The sequence below is a fragment of the Carassius auratus genome, chromosome 17, assembly GCF_003368295.1.
Source record: "Carassius auratus strain Wakin chromosome 17, ASM336829v1, whole genome shotgun sequence".
NCBI classification, from domain to species: domain Eukaryota; kingdom Metazoa; phylum Chordata; class Actinopteri; order Cypriniformes; family Cyprinidae; genus Carassius; species Carassius auratus.
In genome coordinates this window covers 20,602,214-20,612,281 of record NC_039259.1, presented here as the reverse complement: position 1 = coordinate 20,612,281, position 10,068 = coordinate 20,602,214, and positions in this window count along the sequence as shown.

The following is a 10,068-nucleotide window of genomic DNA, read 5'->3' as shown; positions in this document are numbered from 1 at the left end:
CGAGTTATAAGTCATGTGTGCAGGTTATGTTGGGTGGGGGGTCTGTGGATTTCGTGTCCGTTAACGATATGGCACCGCTGTTATATGGCGGATGTTTTTAATGTGTTCACACTACTGCTGTTCAGTTGTTTGCTGATGGGTGGCGCCGCTGCCGCACTTGAGTGGTCAGAAAGTTCTCCGAGTTAGTTATCCAGTTGTGGATTTTCAGGAAGGTTCGACAGTTTCAGCTTCCTCACCTTCCTCTTCGGTTTTTTATTTTTTTTATTATTTTTTTATTTTATTTTTTTATTATTTTTTTTTGGGGTGTTTCTCTTTTATGGATCCGGTTCTCTCTCGTGCTGTTGTTGGGACAACTCTTTCTTTTTTTTTTTCTCTTTCTTTGTTTTTCACAAAGCCTTCTAGCATATGACAGCTCTTAACCTTATTTCAGTCAACGCCAGGGGTCTGAACGTTCCGCACAAAAGAACCACTGTACTAGAATTTTTTCGTAAGAAAAATATAGACTTTGCTATGATTCAGGAATCACATTTATTGGGCAAAGATGTGGGTCGATTAGCCAATAAGTTTTATCATTCTATTGCAACTTCATCTGCAGCAACAAAATCTAAAGGGGTAATGATATTATGTAAACGTAAACTAAAATTTGATATGATTGACTCTTGGGCAGATGATGCAGGTCGGATAGCTATAGCAAAGATATGTATGGATGGGGAAAACATTGCACTTATTTCTGCTTATGCCCCTAATGTATTTGATCGTACCTTTTTCCATCTATTAACTAAATCCTTGCTTGATCTTACAGGATTTCACTTAGTTCTTGGGGCTGATTTCAATGCGGTGTGGGACAGCAGCATGGACAGAACAGGCGGCAGCGAGACTAAAGACCAACATCTTGCATCTGAGGCGTTGCGCCACTGGGCATCCGAAACGGGCATGGTCGATATCTGGCGTTTGTTAAACCCTTCTTTAAAAGACTATTCTTTTTACTCAGGGAGACATAAATCCTTTTCGAGACTAGATTTTATCTTTGCCTCAAAAGATTTATTTCAAAATATTCAAAATGCGCATTACATTCCGGTGACCTGGTCTGATCACAAACCCATATGTTGTTCAGTCACGGTTCGCCACATTTTCCACTAAAGCCCCCAGATGGCGTCTCAATACTTCTTTACTGCGAGATGAGTCTTTCAAAGCTCAGTTTGAAACAAATTTTAGTGAATTTTTGGATTTTAATGTTGGCTCTGTTCTCGATCCAAGGATTCTTTGGGAGGCCGTAAAAGGCTTTATAAGGAGTAATACCACTTTATATGCCTCAACACAAAACAAAGCTCGTGCAGCTAAATTGGAAGCTTTAGAATTTAAATATACGTCCCTTGATGCTTCCCTGCAACATAATTTTAATGATTACACAGCCCTACAAAAGGAATTGATCAAAAAAGAGATTAACTCTCTTCTGAGGCGTCGTTCAGAATTCCTCATGCACAAAACCAGACAAACTTATTATTTTAACTCCTCAAAACCCAGTCGCTTACTGGCAATGAAACTTCGGACGGATGAGCACTTTGCTGATATCTTTTGCATTAAAGACAAAAGTAACACTATACAATGTGACCCAAAGAAAGTAAATGCTGTTTTCGCCTCCTTCTATCAGGAGTTATATAATTCGGAAAATAATTTCGATAAAGATGTCTGCAATAATTTCCTGAAAGATGTTAAACTATCTCATCTCAGTAATGACGACGCCATAAAATTAGATCAACCAATCACATTACAGGAGTGCGAGACAGCTGCTAGGGACATGCGTAAAGGTAGATCACCAGGTCCAGACGGAATACCACCCGAATTTTATCTTACTTTTTGGCCCCAGATTGGCCCGCTTTTACTGGATATGATTTTATATTCTGTCAGAGAGGGATCATTTTCTAGGGATGTTAATTCTGCATTAATTTCACTGCTTCTTAAAAAAGGAAAGGATCCAGCTGATTGCGCCAGCTACAGGCCTCTTTCGCTTTTAAATGCAGATTTGAAGATTTACGCAAAATTACTGGCCCGTCGGCTTCAAGGCCATATGACAGAACTGGTACATAGTGATCAAACTGGGTTTATAAAGTCTAGACTTGCTACAGATAATGTTAGAAGACTATTACACATTATACATGATGCTCAAGATTTAAATTCCCCTGCTGCTGTCCTTTCACTAGATGCAATGAAGGCCTTTGACCGCCTGGAGTGGCCATTTCTGTGGGCAGTGCTAAAGGTTATGGGGGTTGGTTTGCCGTTTATTAATATGATTAAGGTCCTGTATAAAAACCCAACAGCCGTAGTACTTACGGGCAAAATTAGCTCCTCCCCATTTGCTGTCTTGAGAGGATCAAGACAAGGCTGTCCTCTTAGCCCTCTGTTATTCGCCCTTTCTCTTGAGCCACTGGCACAAGCTATCCGCGGTTCTCCCACAATCTCTCCAATTTCCATTAGAGGTACACACCACCATGTTTCACTTTATGCTGATGATATTTTATTGTATATAAATAACCCAGTGCAATGTATCCCACATATTTTGTCTACCTTCGATCTTTATGGCAAGCTTTCTGGCTTCAAAATTAACTGGCAGAAATCAGCGTTACTACCTTTAAATCAGGCAATGTGCAATGCTCCCATCCCTGCATCTATTCCAGTTACTAATAACTTCACTTATCTGGGGATAGACATCTATTCCTCCATACAGACAATTATTAAAAACAATTTTTCTAAAACACTTAACAAAGTGGTGGCGGATCTGGACAGGTGGTCTAACCTTCCAAATTCGCTCCGTGGCAGGGTAGCCATAATTAAAATGAATATTCTGCCCAGAGTCAATTTTGTCAGCTCAATGCTCCCCCTTCCCCCACCCCCTAAATATTGGGGCGAATTGCACTCAGCAATAAGTAAATTTCTGTGGCATGGCAAACGACCTCGTATTAAGCTCACCACCATGCAGCGAGAAAGGCAGGCCGGTGGCCTGTCTCTCCCAAATTTTAAGTTCTATGAGTGGGCCTTCACACTTAGACCTCTCCTATCCTGGTTTCACCCTGATGCTCAAGTCTCTTGGCGAACTTTAGAGGAACGGATGATAGCTCCATATTCTTTTACTAATATTTTGTATGCAAAAATCTCACCCCATCAATGCCGTTTGAAATTTGGTCCTATGATTTCATATTTACTTTTGGTATGGAGGAGGGTGGAGAAATTGGCTGGTTGTTTTTCTATCTGGGACCCACACTTTCCAATATTTAATAATGAGAGATTGCTGATTGGCGGTTGTCATATTCGATTTCCTGATTGGGAAAAAAAAAACATTTGTACACTTGGGGATATTTATGGGGAGGCGGGGTTACTTACTTTTCAAAATATTTGCATCAAGCATGGTATACCACGTACCTCCTTTTTCTTTTATTTGCAGTTGAGATCGACTCTAAAAAGCAACGGTGCCCCCTTACAAGCTCCGCTCACATCACATCCAATTCGAAAACTGTTTTACTCTGTCGGGAGCACAAGGGGTTTTGTATCAAGACTCTACTGGCTCTTGCTGCGATATGCTTATAGACCTCTGGCGTTGGACAAAGTGTGGAGGAGAGATGTTCCAGATTTGTCACCCACATTTGATTGGGATAAAGTGTGGATCAATATAGGTTTATCATCCAGAAACCCTGATCACCAGCAAATTCATTATAATTTTGTACATAGGGTTTATTTTACCCCTAGAAAGCTTCATTTAATGAAGGTTATTGACGATCCTACATGTACTTTCTGTTCTGCTAAAGTGATTGGCAGTTACTTTCACATGTTCTGGGAATGTTCCCCAGTGGCTGAATTTTGGAAGATGGTTGCCTTTAACCTCTCTAAGTTGTTTAAGATTAGACTGCCTTGTACGCCTGCTACACTTATTTTGAATGATTTGTCAAAGTTGGGATTGACACTGGACAAGAGAAGGGCATTGTTGGCTGGACTTACAGCTGCTAAAAAACTACTTGCCACACGCTGGAAACCTCCACACTCACTCTGCTTTCGAGCTTGGCTTTTAATGTATTTGGATATTGTTTACTTGAAATTGTCAATAGCTAGAGTCCACGGTGCCAAAGAGTCAGCAATAGAGGCTTGGCACTCTTTGCTGACCACTCTCCGTGGGCTTTAGATTTAATCTGCGAGTGAGATATGGGGATCGGGATCGGGATCCAAGGGGCGGGTGGGTTCCACATGGGATTTTATTTATTTTTCTTTTTTTTTTTCTTTTTTTTTTTTTTATTTATTTTTTTATGTTAATTATGCTTCACTATATATGCTTATGTATAGACATGTATGTAAATGGATGTATATATACATTTATATTCTATTTCTGTGAAGCATGTCTGTATGTTTTTCCCTAAAGGAAAAAATAAATAAAAATTTGATAAAAAAAAATAAAAATAACCAATGATAACAGTAAGGTATCATTAATAATTATGAAATTAATCAAAACAAAGGTAAAACTAGACATGTAATTCAAAACAGAATTGAAAAGAGAGCTGAGAGCTGTTAGTCGATTTAACAGGAGACTGCCACTAGATGGCTTACTTACTTCTAAGTGGGTCAATCAGTGGTTGACCTGAAACATCTAGATTTCCACTATTAAACGATTACATTTTAATTCAAATCATGTTTGAACCAAATTCAAAGTAAATGTAAACAGTCAAAGGAAGGAATTTTTTTTAACCTAAAATAATATTTGCACGAGCAAAGCTGTAAATGCAAATAATTATTGAGAATTTAGACATCTAATTCAATTCACAATTCAAAAATAGAGATTAGCTATTAGAGCGCATTATCTGAAACGGCCCCGAGATGGCGTATTTGCACTCATTAAAGCTGACTTCAGAAGGCAGGGCATAATTTTGAACTTCTAAACAAAAGACCCCCTCTGGTGTTTAGTAAGCTGAATTACAGCCAATTTAAATATGATCTAATCTCTGTGCGCTCGTCAGCGCTGATTCTCCAACAGTGCTATCTTTATACTGCACAAGGGCGTACGGCACGATTCATTTCGCTGCACGACACACAAATGTGAAACAGGAATTTTTCATCTGTTGACTCCCATAAACATTTAACAAAATAGCACTTAAGATTTAAATGTTTTAGGTTTACAATTGGGTAGTTAAGCCAATTTTAGACCAGGAGTTTTTATAGTTTATTTTTGAATATCACTGTGGTTCACCACGAATTCAATAACGATATTTAATAAGCAAGGCCTTTTTAACTGAATCAGAGGAACATTGCTCATGTTCAGATTTACATGTTTCAACTAATAAAAGATTTCTTCATCTTTTAATTATTCATATTAAAATGTTCTCACTGCAGAGAGATCTTGGTCTTTCTTAACAGGTGACTTTTAACATTATACTGCAGTTTACTTTTATTAAAATAACAGTGACTATACTGTTAAGTTTCTATAAATACCTAACGTGCTGACTGATCAGCTTTTTGCCTCAGTGAGTTAGGGGTGAGTTCGCATCTTGCGACTTATCTCACAAGTACATAATTTCATAGCGCGTGCAGAAATTATTAATAACCATATACACAGACTGAACCGGATTGCTCACAAAACGAAGATTGACATGCACGCGTTCCTCCACCAAATAATATGTAGCCGCACTGGGTTGTACATAATAATTAACTGAAATGATATATAGGGAATTTGAATAATTAATCAGGAATATGATTAATATATATATCTCATATGACAGTTACATTAAAATTATTGAAGATGAAAAATAGCTCAATTGCATATATCAATAACTCAATACAAGGCACTGTAATTTACTCATTAAAGAGTAACTACACCCTAAACCAACTTTTTTTTAGTTAATGATCTATAAGAATGGGGCTTTATTAGTGCTGTTCATTGTTTTGAGTAACTTTTTTTGACATTTGAGTATAAAGCGTTTTAATTCTACAATATATGGTGTAAAAACGTCTGAGTGCTGTCCTCCTCAGGTTGAACAGTGGCTACTGCAGTTGATTTTTCCTATTAGATGTTGCGGTGGGAGCTAACGTAAGCAGTTTCCAGCTCACCACGCCCCTTGGTACGAGCTACCATGCCCTTGGCAGTATAAAACCATCTTGTTCCGTCAAAATCACTGTGAGTCAGGAGTTGGAATTGCGAGTATTGAAAACTATCAGGATAGACTATTATAGCATCTATTTAGCATATCAATTATATAGTTATTATATATAGTTTTATATTCCTCACAATTATATTCCTTCTTAGAGAAAAATGGTATATGTGAGGATTTCCAGTAAGGATTTAGACCGTATCATAGTACTGAGACTGCTCTCCTTAGAGTTACAAATGATCTGCTCTTATCATCTGATCGTGGGTGTATCTCTCTATTAGTTTTAATGGATCTTAGTGCTGCATTTGACACAATTGACCACAGCATTCTTTTGCATAGACTTGAACACTTTGTTGGCATCAGTGGAAGTGCATTAGCATGGTTTAAATCGTACTTATATGACTGCCATCAGTTCGTAGCAGTGAATGAAGATGTATCATATCGATCACAAGTGCAGTATGGAGTACCTCAAGGCTCAGTACTAGGGCCGCTACTCTTCACGCTTTATATGTTACCCTTGGGAGATATCATCAGGAAACATGGTGTTAGCTTTCACTGTTATGCTGATGATACTCAGCTCTATATTTCTTCGCGGCCCGGTGAAACACACCAATTTGAAAAACTAATGGAATGCATAGTCGATATAAAAAATTGGATGACGGGTAATTTCTTACTGCTAAATTCTGAAAAAAAAACAGAGGTGTTAATTATAGAACCTAAAAACTCTGCTTGTAATAACCTAAAACACGATCTAAGACTTGATGGTTGCTCTGTCAATTCTTCGTCATCAGTTAGGAACCTAGGTGTGCTATTTGATCGCAATCTTTCCTTAGAAAGCCACGTTTCTAGCATTTGTAAAACTGCATTTTTCCATCTCAAAAATATATCTATATTACGGCCAATGCTCTCAATGTCAAATGCAGAAATGTTAATCCATGCATTTATGACTTCAAGGTTAGATTATTGTAATGCTTTATTGGGTGGTTGTTCTGCACGCTTAGTAAACAAACTACAGCTAGTCCAAAATGCAGCAGCAAGAGTTCTTACTAGAACCAGGAAGTATGACCATATTAGCCCGGTCCTGTCATCGCTGCACTGGCTCCCTATCAAACATCGTATAGATTTTAAAATATTGCTTATTACTTATAAAGCCCTGAATGGTTTAGCACCTCAGTATTTGAATGAGCTCCTTTTACATTATACTCCTCTACGTCCGCTACGTTCTCAAAACTCAGGCAATTTGATAATACCTAGAATATCAAAATCAACTGCGGGCGGCAGTTTTCCTATTTGGCACCTAAACTCTGGAATAACCTACCTAACATTGTTCGGGAGGCAGACAAATAAATGCACAGACACTATTTAACTGAACAGAGATGACATCACTGAATTCAGTGATGAACTGCCTTTAACTATCATTTTGCATTATTGATACACTGTTTTCCTAATGAATGTTGTTCAGTGCTTTGACGCAATGTATTTTGTTTAAAGCGCTATATAAATAAAGGTTATTGATTGATTGATTGATTGAGTTATTTAGATCTTCAAGTTAGCGTAGAATTATCTGTATTTAGTACAGTGGTCAGGATGATACGTAGGTGTGTTGCTGGTTGTGACAGCACTGCTGGACTGCATAGTTTCCCAGCAGACTTTAAAATTAGGCGCCAGTGGTTGCATGCACTTGGCCTGGAAGACCTTGAGTTCCCACCTAGAGCTGGAGTGTGCAAGCATTTTTCACAGGATTGCTTCTCCAACGCAATGGAGGTGGAGATGGGCTTCTCCACACAGCTCGCGCTGAAAAGCGACACGATGCGGGAGTTAAGACCGCAGTTTGAGCCAGTTGCTCGAATTGATATGAACAAACACCTCGACATCCTCCACTTCAGGTGAAGGTAGGTGGGAAAAGTCCTCTACTTCAAATGATCGCTCAGTTGCAAAGCTACTTGTGTCATTACAGTCACTCTCCAATTTAGCGTCTCTGACAGCAGCTGTCAATCAATCCGTCACTGCGGGTCTCAGGTTCACGCCGCACTCGCTCAGCCCCGCCCTCGGTTCGTCCCCTTTATCTCCGCTGTGATCTGCCCATTTTTCAGCATTTTTCAAATATTGTCAGTGGGTGGAGTCAGGCTCTGACCAGGGGTTTAGTTACCCTTTAATATGTCAATATTCCATTCTTCATATCAATTATAGTGATATCTCTTACTGTAAATTACTGAAAATCAAACAGTGGTTTGTCCAGCGAACGGCAGTAAGATTAACTTATCAATTTTCAATAAAGTTATCACTTCTTATAATTCAAGGAAAATATTATCTGGCCATGAAAACATTATCCTATCATTATGAAATTGTTTACTAAAAAGTAAACAGCGTGTAGCTAAAGATCAGACATTTCATTGACTCGTAATGTGAGCGGTTCAGAGGCAATCATGAATATATATTGGTTTTTAATAACTGAACTAATAATACATCAAACTACAAATCACACAGAGTAAATACGCGTACGACAATGCAGACAGTAAACTTTGTGCAAGACATAACGGAATCCAAATGAGGGAGGGAGAGAGAGAGAGAGAGAGAGAGAGAATGAATGAGAGAAAGGACGAGAGAGAGGAGAGAGAGAGAGAGAGAGAGAGCGTGATTACAGAATAAGCTCAGTTATGCAAACTCACAGACAGTAACCCTTGAAAGACAACAACGAATCAAATCATAGACAAACTTTAAGCAGCATTTAAATCTCCATAGAGAATGATACTTGCATGTGGTCTCTTTGTGATTGGGCGTGTTCTCTCGTGTCTTCCGGGGCTGCTGCGGAATCGCGCGGTATTTGAAAGGTCCAAATAAGAAATGTTTCAGAATTCGTCTTCCTCGTGTGGAGAGGCAAATATGTGAATAACTTAGTAAAGAAAAGAAACGAAAACAACAGAAATGAAGGCTCCCGAAGGAGCCATGAGAACGGCTGTCTTCTCAGCCGCCATGCTGAGAGGGACGGCGATAGGAGAGTGGACCGAGGCCGCGAAGAGGGACGAGCAGAATTCAGAAGCGGGGAAGCGAAGAGAGAGCTAAGAGAGGGAGGGAACTTCCTGGGTCAGCTCATATGGCTTGATTAGTTCACGCCTCTGTTCGCGTGAACAACCAATGAACGTCCGTGATCTGAAGTGGGAAAAAGTTCCTTTGTCTCTGGGGAAACACCCATTCTAATAAGTTCTGGCTTATAAGATTTCAGCAGTGACATTCCAGCAAGTTCGTAATTCCAGATTAATACATTTTACACACCTTTTATAGAGGTGGATAGTTGGGTCACAACATGACAATTCCAGAGACACCAAAAACTACATATATAACTGATAGAAACACAACGTTACATTCGTATGCAGAATTACACACATTTAAAGATTAACAAACAATAAAATTGAAAATTGATTATGGAAAACATCTAATGCATCAAAAAGCAATACTTAACACATTTAGAATACATTGAGAAAAGGTAATAGTTTAGAATGCATTGAGAGAAATTGCCAGTGAGCTGGCTTTTCCTGTCCTCTTATACTCCTCACATAACAAGGATTAACCATTTTATGCAATGCACAAACATATTCAAAATACATATTATTAAGGACTTACATAAAGAGCTTAAATAAAAGTTTGTGTGTGTGTGTTTAGGAATGTGGGGGTTTCGTGTCTCCTTTGAGGCTGCTCACGTGACTCTGGAATTTCTTGTCGTAAATAATTTAAATCTAGCCAGGCTGGCACCAGGCCAGGCATTTAGTGTAAAAAGGTTTCATTTTATATGCCTGAATTCAAAATCTAAAAGTGTTGGGTTTGCATTGTTTTAGATTCAACGAACCTTGATTCATTAGTTCAGAACCCATGAATCGATGACCTGCATATCCGTTACACTGTTTCCTTTCTGATTTATCAAGCACGTTCTCACTCATCAAGTTCC